Source organism: Ambystoma mexicanum, unplaced genomic scaffold (assembly GCF_040938575.1).
Source record: "Ambystoma mexicanum isolate Mex_15411 unplaced genomic scaffold, UKY_AmexF1_1 Mex_scaf101, whole genome shotgun sequence".
Taxonomy (NCBI): domain Eukaryota; kingdom Metazoa; phylum Chordata; class Amphibia; order Caudata; family Ambystomatidae; genus Ambystoma; species Ambystoma mexicanum.
This window is the reverse complement of record NW_027182327.1, coordinates 399,176-417,105: the sequence shown is the minus strand read 5'-3', so window position 1 is coordinate 417,105 and position 17,930 is coordinate 399,176.

Below are 17,930 nucleotides of genomic sequence, written 5' to 3'. Positions count from 1 at the left end.
CCATGACGATGTTATCCTCTTCCAGAGGCCTCACGATGACAGTCCCAGGTCCTGCCTTGGTATCCTTCCGTGTCTTGCATGGCTAGCTTCTTTTTCCTGGTGCTTTCGCAATGGCTGTCTTAAGGTTCCGATCTTGTCCACTTCCAGGGTTGATACTTGCTGCTGGTTCGTCGTTGGCTGTTTCGCTAACTTCTTGAGCAAATGTAATTTTTATCCTCCGTAGGGGACCTTTTGGATATCTATCGTTGTTCACAGCATCGTGATCAGTACTTGCGTCTACATTCGTGCTGTTTGATTTTACTCTTTGATCGTATCTGTCCTGGGTGTATGTCTGCTTCTCTCTCTTTGTTCCTACCTTACACTGTGTCCACTCTTTGGTTGACCCAAAAGTAGTCTCATCCCGATTGTTAGGTGGATCTTTTTGGCTTAATCTCAGGTTTGTATTTTGTGACTGTTGTAGTTTCGCGCCAGTTGTTCGGCAGTCCCATAAGTCGTAACCCAGCATTTGAAAGCTCTCTTGTTCTGAGGACAGCATTTGTCTAATTACCGGTGAGGGAATGTGTAAGTAAACACGGTCTTTTTTGCCCGTGGTACTGAACTCCACGATCTTGATGTCTTCGGTGTTGATCTGCCTAAGTTTTGGAATGCAGTTAAGTAGGGCCATGATGTTTTTCCGATTCAAGATCAGGTTGTCTCTGTTCTCTCCTACCCGTTCCAGTTTGAAAGTTCTTTCACTGCCAAGCTTTTTACTGTACGGGGTGTGGGTATCTCGTTCTCTGGCTTGAACTTGATTTCTGTCCATCTTTGTGTTACGCTCCTCAGTTTGGTCCACTATGAATCTCCTCTTTTCCTCCCTGTTGCTTTGGGTTCCTGGTCGCAACTTCTCCTCAGTATTACGTTTGATATCTCCTTTGGTATAAGGGGCTGCAGATTTCAGGGTGGTTGTTGTTGCAGCTATCCTGATGTTCCTTTTGAGGTCATTCTCTGAGTTCGCCAGTTCCAGAGGATATTGATTTAAAAGTTTTCTGCCGTGTGCCTTAGCTACTTTTTCTCGTCTTTCTGCCAGAGTAAGGAAAGGGCTCAGGTTTTGGGCATCTTCGTTTGCTTTGGTTCTGCAGTCCTTTCTCAGGACGTTCGTTTCTTGTCTCTCTAGTAGGGGTTCTGGTTCCGAGTTTGCAACCGAGTATACCGACAGGTCTAATAAATCGATACTTTCTACAGACTCATCTATGATCTGATAGTTCTTTGTTGGGCTGTCGGTCGAGCACGATTCTTCTGTATTTGGTGGTTCCGTGACCTGGAAAACCACCACTCTGTTTTTTTGTTCTTTATTTTCCGTAACTTTTGTTTTCTGAATATCTCTTTGATTCTTTTCTGATGCTACCTTGGAGGGTTGGAGGTCTTCAGTTGTTACATTTTCCACTCGCTTGTTCGGCAGACTTTTTCCCTTTGAGAAAAGCGGGTATAGTTTCGTGGTCTTCCCTCGATTATCGAGTTCTTTTTGATCCCTAAGTCCGGGATTATTTAGTCTGTGGGGTTTGCTTTGTGGCTCTGTTTCCGGTCTCTCCCCAATTTCCTCTATTGTGAGTGAATCGACTTCTACAAACGTAGTTACACAACCATTTGATTGATGCTTTTTGGATAAAGGTGGGGCAGCGTGCCTCTGTTCTTTAGGTGCTTTTACAGGCTGCAATATTTCCAGGGTTTTCATGACTTCCTCTAAGGATTTTGGTTTTGCTACTTCGTTCTGTTGTTCCTTCGGTGACTGCACATCATCTGTCATGATTATAATTGAGGCTGCATTTGTAGGTGTCTTTGTTTGTCCAGCCAGCGTGTTTTGCCCTAGTATCGTCTCGTTCTCCACTATCAAGGCCGGATTATCCGTGTTTCTTGTGGCATCACTTTGTGATTTATTAACTGGCGTGGTTCTCCCGTTTCTCGTTTCTAATGCTGTAATGTATCCTTCGATAAATGTCATTTTTGTGTAAAGCATTGCTACAAGAGTTGTCTGATCCTTTAATGCCTCATGGATGGATTCATACAGTTTGCAGTATGGTGTCAAGGCGATAGTTATTGCCGACATTACTGTCAGAATGTCAACTTGTTTAGTGGACGCTTCTTTCTCGTTGTTCGAGTCCAGGGTTGAAGATCTCCTCTCCCTCGATGGAGTTTCTGGTTGGGTAGTATACACGGTATTCGACCCCTGTTCTGTGTTTTTTTTGTGTTTCTCAGCGTCATTGATCACGTTCCATGGAACTCCCGATGGTTGCTTCCTTTGATCCACGCCAGTCCTTGGCGTTTCCATCAGGCTGGGCCTCGAATTTATTTCTCTTAGTGGGAGGTCTTTGTCAAATGTCGTTGTGTGGAGAGCTTCTTGTCTAGGCGTTGATTCAAGGCTCTTGCCTATATTTGCCATAATGTTTTCTCTTTGGGTCAGAAAACTTCCATTTGTCGTGTGGTTTTTGTTTGACCCCGGACCATCTATCCGGTGCCTCGTCAGGTCTTCGTCTGGTTCATTAATTGTGACCCATTTAGATTTTTGGTTCCCTTCCAGTTGTAGTTCGGGGTCTTTGAAATATCTAATTCCTGTTTTTAAGAATGGACTGGAAGGGTATGTTTTTGTTCCTGGCCGTACACACTCCCCCCTTAGTGGGGATTCGTTTATAGACATACTAGTCCCAGCCAGTAAGTCCGCATCAGACATTTCATCCAGCATCGTTAGGTCTTTCAGCGTCGTTTGGTCTTTCCTTAACGTGTTTTGGGAGAGTCTTGTCGCTAGGTTTAAAGCTGTAGTCTTTGCTCTCCCTCTCGGGATGGTTTTGCGAGTTGCTCTCCTGTTGCTTAACTTTGAGGATTCAAAGAAGGACGTTATATACGTCACTTTAGCTGTTCTTCTTGTACTGCCTTTTCTTGCAGAGTTTTCCTTAAAGTGTTTTCCTTTAGGGTTTGGTGTCGTTGGTTTATCCTCTAGTAGTGGGGAGTTTTTGCTTTGTTCTGTTTGTTCAAGTTCGTCTCCATTACGGTCTCCCAAGCCATCTTCTTTGTCTGTGCTTGTATCCTTTCCATCAATAAGCTTAAGTGCATGCACGGCCCCTGGCGCCATTTGGTTTTCTGTTCCAAGTTCCTCCCTTGGACTTATTAGGTCTGGTCCTGGCGTTTGATAATGGATCTGAACGGTAGTGTTTGACACGTTGTTTGAGTTCACTATTGCTGTGTCAACACCTGCTATTCTCTTAGGAGTCGCCGCGCCCAGGGTCTGCACCGCCCCCACCGCGGGCCGGCCCGGCAAGAGCGACTCCTGGGCCATGCCCCCCCCGACTCCCAGCGACGACGGGCTCTGGAGCTCTGCTCCCCCCGCCTCGCCCAGTGACTCCGCCGCTCCCACTGTTTGGACTGGGCTCCTCTCTCCCTCCGTGCCCCCTCCCGACGATGTCCGCTGCTCCCGCGCCGGCTCCAGGAAAAGGGGTGGAGACGATTGTTCGTCTACGCCGGGGAGCACCGAATGACTTCCTCCCACCCCGGCTGGGAGGTTGTCGATCTCCCCCGCTCCCACTCCCGCACCCCCGGCCCCTTCTTCAGACTCACCACCAAGTGTGGGAGACTCCACGGTTGGGCGGGAGGATTGAATAGGTATTTGTGAGTGTTTTGAGGTAGTGTTTATGTTTTTGCCGCCCATGAGGAAAGGGGAGGGGGCAGGAGAGGAGGAAAGAACTTGCTCCTGAGCGTATTCCACGTTCTCCTTTTCTTCCTCATTTGCTGTTATGAGATTTTGAAATGTTTTAGTTGTTTCAAATGTTTCTACAGGTGGTGGAGGGGCGTGAGAGGTTATGTTGTGAAACGGTGATTTAGGAAGAGGAAAGATGTTCTGTTGCATACCTGGCTCCACCTGTATGTTTGTAGATGGGTCTGACGGCGAGACTAGTCGTCTTTGGCGCAGTCTGAGTAACTGCTTCAGCGGGCTTCTCTTGTCCAAACCGTGGTCCTCACGACCAGGTCGTTTGCTCCGCGTACTTCGTCCAGTATCCTCCATTTGGGTACAGGCAACCAGGCAGGCCGCCCCCGTGCAGCCCCGGACTGCACCAGACTGCTTCCACCTCAGCTTCCAACTCCGCGACCGCTCCGCGGTGTTTGGTGGTTTTTCAAGGGTGAACTCCTCCTTCGATAGCAATGGACAACAGACTGCTTAGCACAGGGGGGACTGCACCAGACTGCTTCCACCTCAGCTTCCAACTCCGCGACCGCTCCGCTGTGTTTGGTGGTTTTTCAAGGGTGAACTCCTCCTTCGATAGCAATGGACAACAGACTGCTTAGCACAGGGGGGACTGCACCAGACTGCTTCCACCTCAGCTTCCAACTCCGCGACCGCTCCGCGGTGTTTGGTGGTTTTTCAAGGGTGAACTCCTCCTTCGATAGCAATGGACAACAGACTGCTTAGCACAGGGGGGACTGCACCAGACTGCTTCCACCTCAGCTTCCAACTCCGCGACCGCTCCGCGGTGTTTGGTGGTTTTTCAAGGGTGAACTCCTCCTTCGATAGCAATGGACAACAGACTGCTTAGCACAGGGGGGACTGCACCAGACTGCTTCCACCTCAGCTTCCAACTCCGCGACCGCTCCGCGGTGTTTGGTGGTTTTTCAAGGGTGAACTCCTCCTTCGATAGCAATGGACAACAGACTGCTTAGCACAGGGGGGACTGCACCAGACTGCTTCCACCTCAGCTTCCAACTCCGCGACCGCTCCGCGGTGTTTGGTGGTTTTTCAAGGGTGAACTCCTCCTTCGATAGCAATGGACAACAGACTGCTTAGCACAGGGGGGACTGCACCAGACTGCTTCCACCTCAGCTTCCAACTCCAAAACTATATTATACTAATATACCATCTACCACCAAAGTGCAGCATTTATATATTAATAGACTTCCTCACTGAGCCAGTCTAGTGAACAAGGAAGTATTGTTTCTATTACGATAACTGGCTAAAGAGAAAAATAAAAATCCCCCAGTTGGGCTTAAACCAATATGGCTGCTGATGGGCCGTGCAGGACTCTGGAGTACACAAAGAAGAAACATTCACAAGATTCCGCCATGGACATGGAAGTTGCAGCAGAAATGCCAAAACATCCAAAATAATGCGGTAAGGATTATTAAAAGGAAGTCCAAAAAGGAGCACATAAGCGAGGATAGAAGGAATCTACACTGGTGCCGTTGAGGAAAGAATTGCATTTAAGGCTATGACGCGGACACACAGATGCATCCACGGGTCTGCCCCGTCTCACCTGAAAAACAAACTGGTCACGAGCGTACCAAGACGGACACTCAGGTCAGATTCAAAAGGTCAAATTGAAAATGCCAGATTCAAAAAGGCTAACAGACTTGGGAAAGCCTTCCATATTAAAGCATCCACGATGTGGAAAAACCTGCCCATCTCTTTAAGACTAGAACAAAAATAGACAAGTTTCTGTAAAAAAACTCAAGACTCATCTGTTCAAATGATAAACCGGTCCTAAGAAACTGATTCCCCTATTGACTTTTTGAGCGCCTTGTCCTGTGATTTGATATATTTTGCCCCTTTGTGTATATGTCAGCGCCCTGATGCTTGCAAGCTGCTAGCGCTATATAAACTAACAAATATATAACAAATAAATAAATAAACCTCAACCAGAGAAACAAGAACTAGGGCCATCAGTCACAGTTCTCAGCGTTAGAAACAAGACTTACACCTGCACCCAGAGATGCAAGCCATAGACACAAAACTAGCACCAGTGCCCACAGACCTCAGCCATGAAAATAGAAATAACAACAGTGCCCACAGCATTACTCCAGGGACTAGTGCAATACACACAGGCCACAGCCACAAAGACTGAAGATTATGCACCAAAAACCTCTTCCCTCAGCCATGCAAACAAAGGCAACAGCACCCAAAGCCACCAGCCCTAGAAAAATAACTAGTACTGGCACCCACAATCCAAAGCCAACCTATTAACAGCCATAGTATTAGAAACAACAACTGTAGCAAGAAATGACCTAACACTAGAGCACACAACCATCAGCTGTAAGGACAAAAGAGCTATAACTAAGAGTCACATCTCACAGGCACAGAAACAGAGGAATTAGCACCAACGCCTCATCCATCAGATCTAGAAACAGAAGAAGGACCACCTGACTCGCATCTTCACTCCGCTGAAACAGCGGAAGTCTTCCCCACATTAACAACATTCAGCCTTTTGTACTAGCAGGACCGGCACCAGCCCTGACACTCCCAGGCTGTGGGTATAAAAGGGATTGGTCCAGTCCAGCCCACACGGTCCTTTGCTGTTAGTACATAGTACATACGTTTGCTAAAGTTTGGCCCCAGTCCATTGTGCGAGGGGATCTTTCATCTCTAAATCATCCCTGTATGAAACTCAACTCACCAAAGGCTGCATAAAAGAGGAGACACAGAGAGAGCAAAGCCATTGCAGCTTCGTGTCTGCACCAGTATGTGCTGTAAAGTAGAGGCTGCAACTTTGAAAGACACAGGAAGGATGCGGATCTGCCCAGCAGGAAAAGAATATACTGATAGTAACATGACACAGGAAGTCAAAATCTACACATGCACTGGGCTATGGCAGTCTATTCACACGAGCCCCAGGCTATGCCAGTCTGCATGCACTGGGCTATGGCACTCTATTCACACAAGCCCCAGGCTATGCAAGTCTGCATGCACTGGGCTATGGCAGTCTATTCACAACAGCCCTAGGCTATGCCAGTCTGCATGCACTGGGATATGGCACTCTATTCACACCAGCCCAAGGCTATGCCAGTCTGCATGCACTGGGCTATGGGACTCTATTCAGACGAGCCCCAGGCTATGCCAGTCTGCATGCACTGGGCTATGGCAGTCTATTCACACGAGCCCCAGGCTATACCAGTCTGCATGCACTGGACTATGTACTCTATTCACACCAGCCCAAGGCTATGCCAGTCTGCATGCACTGGGCTATGGCTCTCTATTCACACCAGCCCCAGGCTATACCAGTCTGCATGCACTGTGCTATGGCACTCTATTCGCACGAACTGCAGGCTATGCCATTCCGCATGCACTGGGCTATGGCCCTCTATTCACACCAGCCCCATGCTATGCCGGTCTGTATGCACTGTGCTATGGCAGTCTATTCACACCAGCCCCAGGCTATGCCAGTCTGCATGCACTGGGCGATGACACTCTATTCACACAAGCTCCAGGCTATGCCAGTCTTCCTGCATTGGGCTATGGCACTCTTTTCACACGAGCCCCAGACTAGGCCAGTCTGCATGAACTGGCTATGGCAGACTATTCACACGAGCCCCAGGCTATGCCAGTCTGCATGCACTGGGCTATGTACTCTATTCACACCAGCCCAAGGCTGTGCCAGTCTACATGCACTGGGCTATGGCAGTCTATTCACACGAGCCCAAGGCTATGCCAGTCTGCATGCACTGGGCTATGACACTCTATTAACACAAGCTCCAGGCTATTCCATTCTGCATGAACTGGCTATGTCAGTCTATTTACACGAACCCCAGGCTATGCCAGTCTGCATGCACTGGGCTATGTACTCTATTCACACCAGCCCACGGCTATGCCAGTCTGCATGCACTGGGCTATGGCACTCTATTCACACCAGCCCCAGGCTATGCCAGTCTGCATGCACTGGAGTATGGCACTCTATTCACACGACCTGCAGGCTATGCCATTCTGCATGCACTGGGCTATGGCACTCTATTCACACCACCCCAGGCAATGCCAGTCTGCATGCACTGTGCTATGGCAGTCTATTCACACCAGCCCCAGGCTATGCCAGTCTGCATGCACTGGGCTATGGCACTCTATTCACACCAGCCCCAGGGTATGCCAGTCTGCATGCACTGAGCTATGACACTCTATTCACACAGGTCCCAGGCTATGCCTGTCTGCATACACTGGGCTATGGCACTCTATTCACAAGACCCACATGCTATGCCAGTCTGCATGCACCGGGCTATGACACTCTATTCACACAGGTCCCAGGCTATGCCAGTCTGCATACACTGGGCTATGGCACTCTATTCACAAGACCCCATGCTATGCCAGTCTGCATGCACTGGGCTATGACACTCTATTCACACAGGTCCCAGGCTATGCCAGTCTGCATACACTGGGCTATGGCACTCTATTCACAAGACCCCATGCTATGCCAGTCTGCATGCACTCGGCTATGGCACTCTATTCACACAAGCCCCAGGGTATGCAAGTCTGCATGCACTGGGCTATGGCACTCTATTCACAGGAGATGCAGGCTATGCCAGTCTGCATGCACTGGGCTATGGCAGTCTAATCACACCTGTCTCCAGCAATGCCAGTCTGCATGCACTGGGCTATGGCACTCTATTCTCATGTGCCCCAGGCTATCCCAGTCTGCATGCATTGAGCTATGGCACTCTATTCACACCAGCCCCAGGCTATGCCAGTCTGCATGCACTGGGCTATGGGACTCTATTCAGACGAGCCCCAGGCAATGCCAGTCTGCATGCACTTGGCTATGGCTGTCTATTCACATGAGCCCCAAGCTATGCCATTCTGCAAGCGCTGGGCTATGGCACTCTATTCACACCAGTCCCAGGCTATGCCAGTCTGCATGCACTGGGCTATGGCAGTCTATTCACACCAGCCGCAGGCTATGCCAGTCTACATGCACTGGGCTATGGCACTCTATTCACACAAGCCCCAGGCTATGCCAGTCTGCATGCACTGTGCTATGGCAGTCTATTCACACCAGCCCCAGGCTATGCCAGTCTGCATTCACTGGGCTATGGCACTCTATTCACACCAGCCCCAGGTTATGCCAGTCTGCATGCACTGTGCTATGGCAGTCTATTCACACCAGCCCCAGGCTATGCCAGTCTACATGCACTGGGCTATGGCACTCTATTCACACGACCTGCAGGCTATGCCATTCTGCATGCACTGGGCTATGGCACTCTATTCACACCACCCCAGGCAATGCCAGTCTGCATGCACTGTGCTATGGCAGTCTATTCACACCAGCCCCAGGCTATGCCAGTCTGCATGCACTGGGCTATGGCACTCTATTCACACCAGCCCCAGGTTATGCCAGTCTGCATGCACTGAGCTATGACACTGTATTCACAAAGATCCCAGGCTATGCCAGTCTGCATACACTGGGCTATGGCACTCTATCCACACCACCCCAGGCAATGCCAGTCTGCATGCACTGGGCTATGGCACTCTATTCACACAAGCCCCAGGCTATGCAAGTCTGCATGCACTGGGCTATGGCACTCTATTCACAGGAGATGCAGGCTATGCCAGTCTGCATGCACTGGGCTATGGCAGTCTAATCACACCTGTCTCCAGCAATGCCAGTCTGCATGCACTGGGCTATGGCACTCTATTCTCATGTGCCCCAGGCTATCCCAGTCTGTATGCATTGAGCTATGGCACTCTATTCACACCAGCCCCAGGCTATGCCAGTCTGCATGCACTGGGCTATGGCACTCTATTCAGACGAGCCCCAGGCAATGCCAGTCTGCATGCACTTGGCTATGGCTGTCTATTCACACCAGCCCCAGGCTATGCCAGTCTGCATTCACTGGGCTATGGCACTCTATTCACACCACCCCAGGCAATGCCAGTCTGCATGCACTGTGCTATGGCACTCTATTCACACGACCTGCAGGCTATGCAATTCTGCATGCACTGGGCTATTGCACTCTATTCACACCACCCCAGGCAATGCCAGTCTGCATGCACTGTGCTATGGCAGTCTATTCACACCAGCCCAGGCTATGCCAGTCTGCATGCACTGGGCTATGGCAGTCTATTCACACCAGCCCCAGGCTATGCCAGTCTACATGCACTGGGCTATGGCACTCTATTAACACAAGCTCCAGGCTATTCCATTCTGCATGAACTGGCTATGTCAGTCTATTTACACGAACCCCAGGCTATGCCAGTCTGCATGCACTGGGCTATGTACTCTATTCACACCAGCCCAAGGCTATGCCAGTCTGCATGCACTGGGCTATGGCACTCTATTCACACGACCTGCAGGCTATGCCATTCTGCATGCACTGGGATATGGCACTCTATTCACACCACCCCAGGCAATGCCAGTCTGCATGCACTGTGCTATGGCAGTCTATTCACACCAGCCCCAGGCTATGCCAGTCTGCATGCACTGGGCTATGGCACTCTATTCACACCAGCCCCAGGGTATGCCAGTCTGCATGCACTGAGCTATGACACTCTATTCACACAGGTCCCAGGCTATGCCTGTCTGCATACACTGGGCTATGGCACTCTATTCACAAGACCCACATGCTATGCCAGTCTGCATGCACCGGGCTATGACACTCTATTCACACAGGTCCCAGGCTATGCCAGTCTGCATACACTGGGCTATGGCACTCTATTCACAAGACCCCATGCTATGCCAGTCTGCATGCACTGGGCTATGACACTCTATTCACACAGGTCCCAGGCTATGCCAGTCTGCATACACTGGGCTATGGCACTCTATTCACAAGACCCCATGCTATGCCAGTCTGCATGCACTCGGCTATGGCACTCTATTCACACAAGCCCCAGGGTATGCAAGTCTGCATGCACTGGGCTATGGCACTCTATTCACAGGAGATGCAGGCTATGCCAGTCTGCATGCACTGGGCTATGGCAGTCTAATCACACCTGTCTGCAGCAATGCCAGTCTGCATGCACTGGGCTATGGCACTCTATTCTCATGTGCCCCAGGCTATCCCAGTCTGCATGCATTGAGCTATGGCACTCTATTCACACCAGCCCCAGGCTATGCCAGTCTGCATGCACTGGGCTATGGGACTTTATTCAGACGAGCCCCAGGCAATGCCAGTCTGCATGCACTTGGCTATGGCTGTCTATTCACATGAGCCCCAAGCTATGCCATTCTGCAAGCACTGGGCTATGGCACTCTATTAACACCAGTCCCAGGCTATGCCAGTCTGCATGCACTGGGCTATGGCAGTCTATTCACACCAGCCGCAGGCTATGCCAGTCTACATGCACTGGGCTATGGCACTCTATTCACACAAGCCCCAGGCTATGCCAGTCTGCATGCACTGTGCTATGGCAGTCTATTCACACCAGCCCCAGGCTATGCCAGTCTGCATTCACTGGGCTATGGCACTCTATTCACACCAGCCCCAGGTTATGCCAGTCTGCATGCACTGTGCTATGGCAGTCTATTCACACCAGCCCCAGGCTATGCCAGTCTACATGCACTGGGCTATGGCACTCTATTCACACGACCTGCAGGCTATGCCATTCTGCATGCACTGGGCTATGGCACTCTATTCACACCACCCCAGGCAATGCCAGTCTGCATGCACTGTGCTATGGCAGTCTATTCACACCAGCCCCAGGCTATGCCAGTCTGCATACACTGGGCTATGGCACTCTATCCACACCACCCCAGGCAATGCCAGTCTGCATGCACTGGGCTATGGCACTCTATTCACACAAGCCCCAGGCTATGCAAGTCTGCATGCACTGGGCTATGGCACTCTATTCACAGGAGATGCAGGCTATGCCAGTCTGCATGCACTGGGCTATGGCAGTCTAATCACACCTGTCTCCAGCAATGCCAGTCTGCATGCACTGGGCTATGGCACTCTATTCTCATGTGCCCCAGGCTATCCCAGTCTGCATGCATTGAGCTATGGCACTCTATTCACACCAGCCCCAGGCTATGCCAGTCTGCATGCACTGGGCTATGGCACTCTATTCAGACGAGCCCCAGGCAATGCCAGTCTGCATGCACTTGGCTATGGCTGTCTATTCACACCAGCCCCAGGCTATGCCAGTCTGCATGCACTGGGCTATGGCACTGTATTCACACCAGCCCCAGGCTATGGCAGTCTGCATGCACTGCACTATGGCACTCTATTGACACCAAAACCAGGCTATGCCAGTCTAGATGCACTGGGTTATGGCTGTCTATTCACACCAGCCCCAGGCTATGCCAGTCAGCATACACTGGGATATGGCACTCTATTCACACCAGCCCCAGGCTATGCTAGTCTGCAGGAACTGGGATATGGCACTCTATTCACACCAGCCCCAGGCTATGCCAGTCTGCATGCACTGGGCTATGGCACTCTATTCACACCAGCCCCAGGCTATGCTAGTCTGCAGGAACTGGGATATGGCACTCTATTCACACCAGCCCCAGGCTATGCCGGTCTGCATGCACTGGGCTATGCGACTCTAGTCACACCAGCCCCAGGCTACCTCAGTCTGCAAGCAAAGGGCTATGGCACTCTATTCACACGAGTCTCAGGCTATGCCAGTCTGCATGCACTGGGCTATGGCACTTTATTCACACCAGCCCCAGGTTATGCCAGTCTGCATGCACTGGGCTATGGCACTCTATTCACACCAGCCACAGGCTATGCCATTCTGCAAGCACTGGGCTATGGCACTCTATTCACACCAGTCCCAGGCTATGCCAGTCTGCATGCACCAGGCAATTGCACTCTATTCACATGAGCCCCAGAATATGCCAGTCTGCATGCACTGGGCTATTCCACTCTAGTCACGCGAGCCCCAGGCTATGCCAGTCTGCATGCACTGGGCTATGGCACTGTATTCACACCAGCCCCAGGCTATGGCAGTCTGCATGCACTGCACTATGGCACTCTATTGACACCAGAACCAGGCTATGCCAGTCTAGATGCACTGGGTTATGGCAGTATTTTCACAAGAGCTCAAGGCTATGCAAGTCTGCATGCACTGGGCTATGGCAATCTATTCACACCAGCCCCATGCTATGCCAAGTCTGCATGCACTGGGCTATGGCACTCTATTCTCACACGCCCCAGGTTATGCCAGCCTGCATGCACTGGGCTATGGCGCTATATTCACACCAGCCCCAGGCTATGCCAGTCTGCATGCATTGGGCTATGGCGCTCTATTCACACCAGCCCCAGGCTATGCCAGTCTGCATGCACTGTGCTATGGCACTCTATTCACATGAGCCGCAGGCTATGCCACTTTGCATGCACCGGGATATAGCACTCTATTCACACCAGCCCCAGGCTATGCCAGTCTGCATGCACTGGGCTATGGCACTCTATTCACACCAGCACCAGGCTATGCCAGTCTGCATGCACTGTGCTATGGCAGTCTATTCACACCAGCCCCAGGCTATGCCAGTCTGCATGCACTGGGCTCTGTCACTCTATTCACACCAGCCCTAGGCTATGCTGGTCTGCATGCACTGGGCTATGGCAGTCTATTCACACCAGCCCCAGGCTATGCTAGTCTGCATGCACTGGGCTATGGCGCTCTATTTACATCAGCCCTAGGCTATGCCAGTCTGCATGCACTGGGCTATGGCACTCTATTCACACAAGCCCCAGGCTATGCCAGTCTGCATGCACTGGGCTATGGCACTCTATTCACACCAGCCCCAGGCTATGCCAGTCTGCATGCACTGGGCTATGGCAGTCTATTCACACCAGCCCCAGGCTATGCCAGTCTGCATTCACTGGGATATGGCACTCTATTCACACCAGCCCCAGGTTATGCCAGTCTGCATGCACTGGGCTATGCAACTCTAGTCACACCAGCCCCAGGCTACCTCAGTCTGCAAGCAAAGGGCTATGGCACTCTATTCACACGAGTCTCAGGCTATGCCAGTCTGCATGCACTGGGCTATGGCACTTTATTCACACCAGCCCCAGGTTATGCCAGTCTGCATGCACTGGGCTATGGCACTCTATTCACACCAGCCACAGGCTATGCCATTCTGCAAGCACTGGGCTATGGCACTCTATACACACCAGTCCCAGGCTATGCCAGTCTGCATGCACCAGGCAATTGCACTCTATTCACATGAGCCCCAGAATATGCCAGTCTGCATGCACTGGGCTATTCCACTCTAGTCACGCGAGCCCCAGGCTATGCCAGTCTGCATGCACTGGGCTATGGCACTGTATTCACACCAGCCCCAGGCTATGGCAGTCTGCATGCACTGCACTATGGCACTCTATTGACACCAGAACCAGGCTATGCCAGTCTAGATGCACTGGGTTATGGCAGTATTTTCACAAGAGCTCAAGGCTATGCAAGTCTGCATGCACTGGGCTATGGCAATCTATTCACACCAGCCCCATGCTATGCCAGTCTGCATGCACTGGGCTATGGCACTCTATTCTCACACGCCCCAAGCCTGTCAGTCTGCATGCACTGGGCTATGGCAGTCTATTCACACGAGCCCCAGGTTATGCCAGCCTGCATGCACTGGGCAATGGCGCTCTATTTACATCAGCCCTAGGCTATGCCAGTCTGCATGCACTGGGCTATGGCACTCTATTCACACAAGCCCCAGGCTATGCCAGTCTGCATGCACTGGGCTATGGCACTCTATTCACACCAGCCCCAGGCTATGCCAGTCTGGATGCACTGGGCTATGGCAGTCTATTCACACCAGCCCCAGGCTATGCCAGTCTACATGCACTGGGCTATGGCACTCTATTCACACGACCTGCAGGCTATGCCATTCTGCATGCACTGGGCTATGGCACTCTATTCACACCACCCCAGGCAATGCCAGTCTGCATGCACTGTGCTATGGCAGTCTATTCACACCAGCCCCAGGCTATGCCAGTCTGCATGCACTGGGCTATGGCACTCTATTCACACCAGCCCCAGGTTATGCCAGTCTGCATGCACTGAGCTATGGCACTGTATTCACAAAGATCCCAGGCTATGCTGGTCTGCATACACTGGGCTATGGCACTCTATCCACACCACCCCAGGCAATGCCAGTCTGCATGCACTGTGCTATGGCAGTCTATTCACACCAGCCCCAGGCTATGCCAGTCTGCATGCACTGGGCTATGGCACTCTATTCACACAAGCCCCAGGCTATGCAAGTCTGCATGCACTGGGCTATGGCAGTCTATTCACAACAGCCCTAGGCTATGCCAGTCTGCATGCAATGGGCTATGGCACTCTATTCTCATGTGCCCCAGGCTATCCCAGTCTGCATGCATTGAGCTATGGCACTCTATTCACACCAGCCCCAGGCTATGCCAGTCTTCATGCACTGGGCTATGGCACTCTATTCAGACGAGCCCCAGGCAATGCCAGTCTGCATGCACTTGGCTATGGCTGTCTATTCACACCAGCCCCAGGCTATGCCAGTCAGCATACACTGGGATATGGCACTCTATTCACACCAGCCCCAGGCTATGCTAGTCTGCAGGAACTGGGATATGCCACTCTATTCACACCAGCCCCAGGCTATGCCAGTCTGCATGCACTGGGCTATGGCACTCTATTCACACCAGCCCCAGGCTATGCTAGTCTGCAGGAACTGGGATATGGCACTCTATTCACACCAGCCCCAGGCTATGCCGGTCTGCATGCACTGGGCTATGCGACTCTAGTCACACCAGCCCCAGGCTACCTCAGTCTGCAAGCAAAGGGCTATGGCACTCTATTCACACGAGCCTCAGGCTATGCCAGTCTGCATGCACTGGGCTATGGCACTCTATTCACACCAGCCCCAGGTTATGCCAGTCTGCATGCACTGGGCTATGGCACTCTATTCACACCAGCCCCAGGCTATGCCATTCTGCAAGCACGGGGCTATGGCACTCTATTCACACCAGTCCCAGGCTATGCCAGTCTGCATGCACCAGGCAATTGCACTCTATTCACATGAGCCCCAGAATATGCCAGTCTGCATGCAATGGGCTATTCCACTCTAGTCACGCGAGCCCCAGGCTATGCCAGTCTGCATGCACTGGGCTATGGCACTGTATTCACACCAGCCCCAGGCTATGGCAGTCTGCATGCACTGCACTATGGCACTCTATTGACACCAGAACCAGGCTATGCCAGTCTAGATGCACTGGGTTATGACAGTATTTTCACAAGAGCTCAAGGCTATGCAAGTCTGCATGCACTGGGCTATGGCAATCTATTCACACCAGCCCCATGCTATGCCAGTCTGCATGCACTGGGCTATGGCACTCTATTCTCACACGCCCCAGGCCTGTCAGTCTGCATGCACTGGGCTATGGCAGTCTATTCACACGAGCCCCAGGCTATGCCAGCCTGCATGCACTGGGCTATTGCGCTATATTCACACCAGCCCCAGGCTATGCCAGTCTGCATGCATTGGGCTATGGCGCTCTATTCACACCAGCCCCAGGCTATGCCAGTCTGCATGAACTGTGCTATGGCACTCTATTCACATGAGCCGCAGGCTATGCCACTTTGCATGCACCGGGATATAGCACTCTATTCACACCAGCCCCAGGCTATGCCAGTCTGCATGCACTGGGCTATGGCACTCTATTCACACCAGCCCCAGGCTATGCCAGTCTCCATGCACTGTGCTATGGCAGTCTATTCACACCAGCCCCAGGCTATGCCAGTCTGCATGCACTGGGCTCTGTCGCTCTATTCACACCAGCCCTAGGCTATGCTGGTCTGCATGCACTGGGCTATGGCACTCTATTCACACCAGCCCCAGGCTATGCCAGTCTGCATGCACTGGGCTATGGCACTCTATTTACATCAGCCCTAGGCTATGCCAGTCTGCATGCACTCGGCTATGGCACTCTATTCACACAAGCCCCAGGCTACGCCAGCCTGCATGCACTGGGCTATGGCACTCTATTCACACCAGCCCCAGGCTATGCCAGTCTGCATGCACTGAATCATGTCAATCTGTTCACAGACACTTGCCTATCACTAGGAGTGTGCAACATTCTTTTTCTGCTGGCATGATCTAGCAAAGTATTTTGACCACACAATTATGTTCGGCGCTAAAAAATAATGCACACAAGTAGGTTTAATATATACAGCTGTGCTGAAGGATTGAGTAGTTTAACCCCATTTACCAAGTTTATGACCTGAAATCGTACATTCAGCAGAACATAAAATGTGCATAACTATACTTGCTAACATTATTGTCTGCTAAATTACATAAAACATCAAATAAAATGTCTGTAGCCATATTTCACAAAGTTTATTCACGCTTAGTGCACATGACTTGGCTGAAGCACACACCCTCTTCCAGTCTCTGATTAGCCTGGCTACTCTTGTCTTTCATTGGTGACTGTCCCTGAGAGTTTTGTATTTTCTGATTGGGAGATGTTCACTGAAAGGAGCATAAACTTAATTGAGGTGGAAGTAGCTTGTGTCATATGCCCTGTGGCACGTTACATGCTCTGAGCGCCACCGTTGGGTGGTGGGGCATACCATCTACAAGTAATAAAGGCCATGAGAGAGGAGTTAAGAACTGGCATGAAACGCACCCCCATACTAGCCCGCCATGAGTGAGATGATTTGTTGAGCTGTGAACCAGACCTGCTTGCAAGCCTGCGCCTGCAGGTATGGAAGGCTCTGAAGCAGAGGCCTGCAACAGCAGCAGAAACCTGCAGTATGTGAGATCATTTATTTGTGAAATCTGTCTCATTTTTTAATTTTTTAATTTTTTATTTATTGTGCAATAGCCAACATTTGACTTTTAACACATTTACAATCATACAAAAGAATAATAAAACTAAAATACTTCAAGCAATTTACAAAATTCATATCAATAAAATCTTCACCTTAAAAAGATTTTAAAAAGGAAAGAAAAAAAAGGAAAAGGAGAGAAGAAAAAACAGACAAAGACTCAGAAAAGACAATCTTTTATCCCAGATAAACTATTTAATCGGAAGATCCATTTTCCACAACAGAAAGAAAGATCCCCCATACAGAAAAGCAGTTTTATTATGCAAAGTCCTTTAAAGACCCTCAATACCAGATTTAACCAGGATGACGCTAGTTACTAAGAACTTAATCCATACGTAACCAAAACTGGATCACCAATTAAATTAATTTCTCTCAAAGCTCTAACAAGTTCCATTGAGAG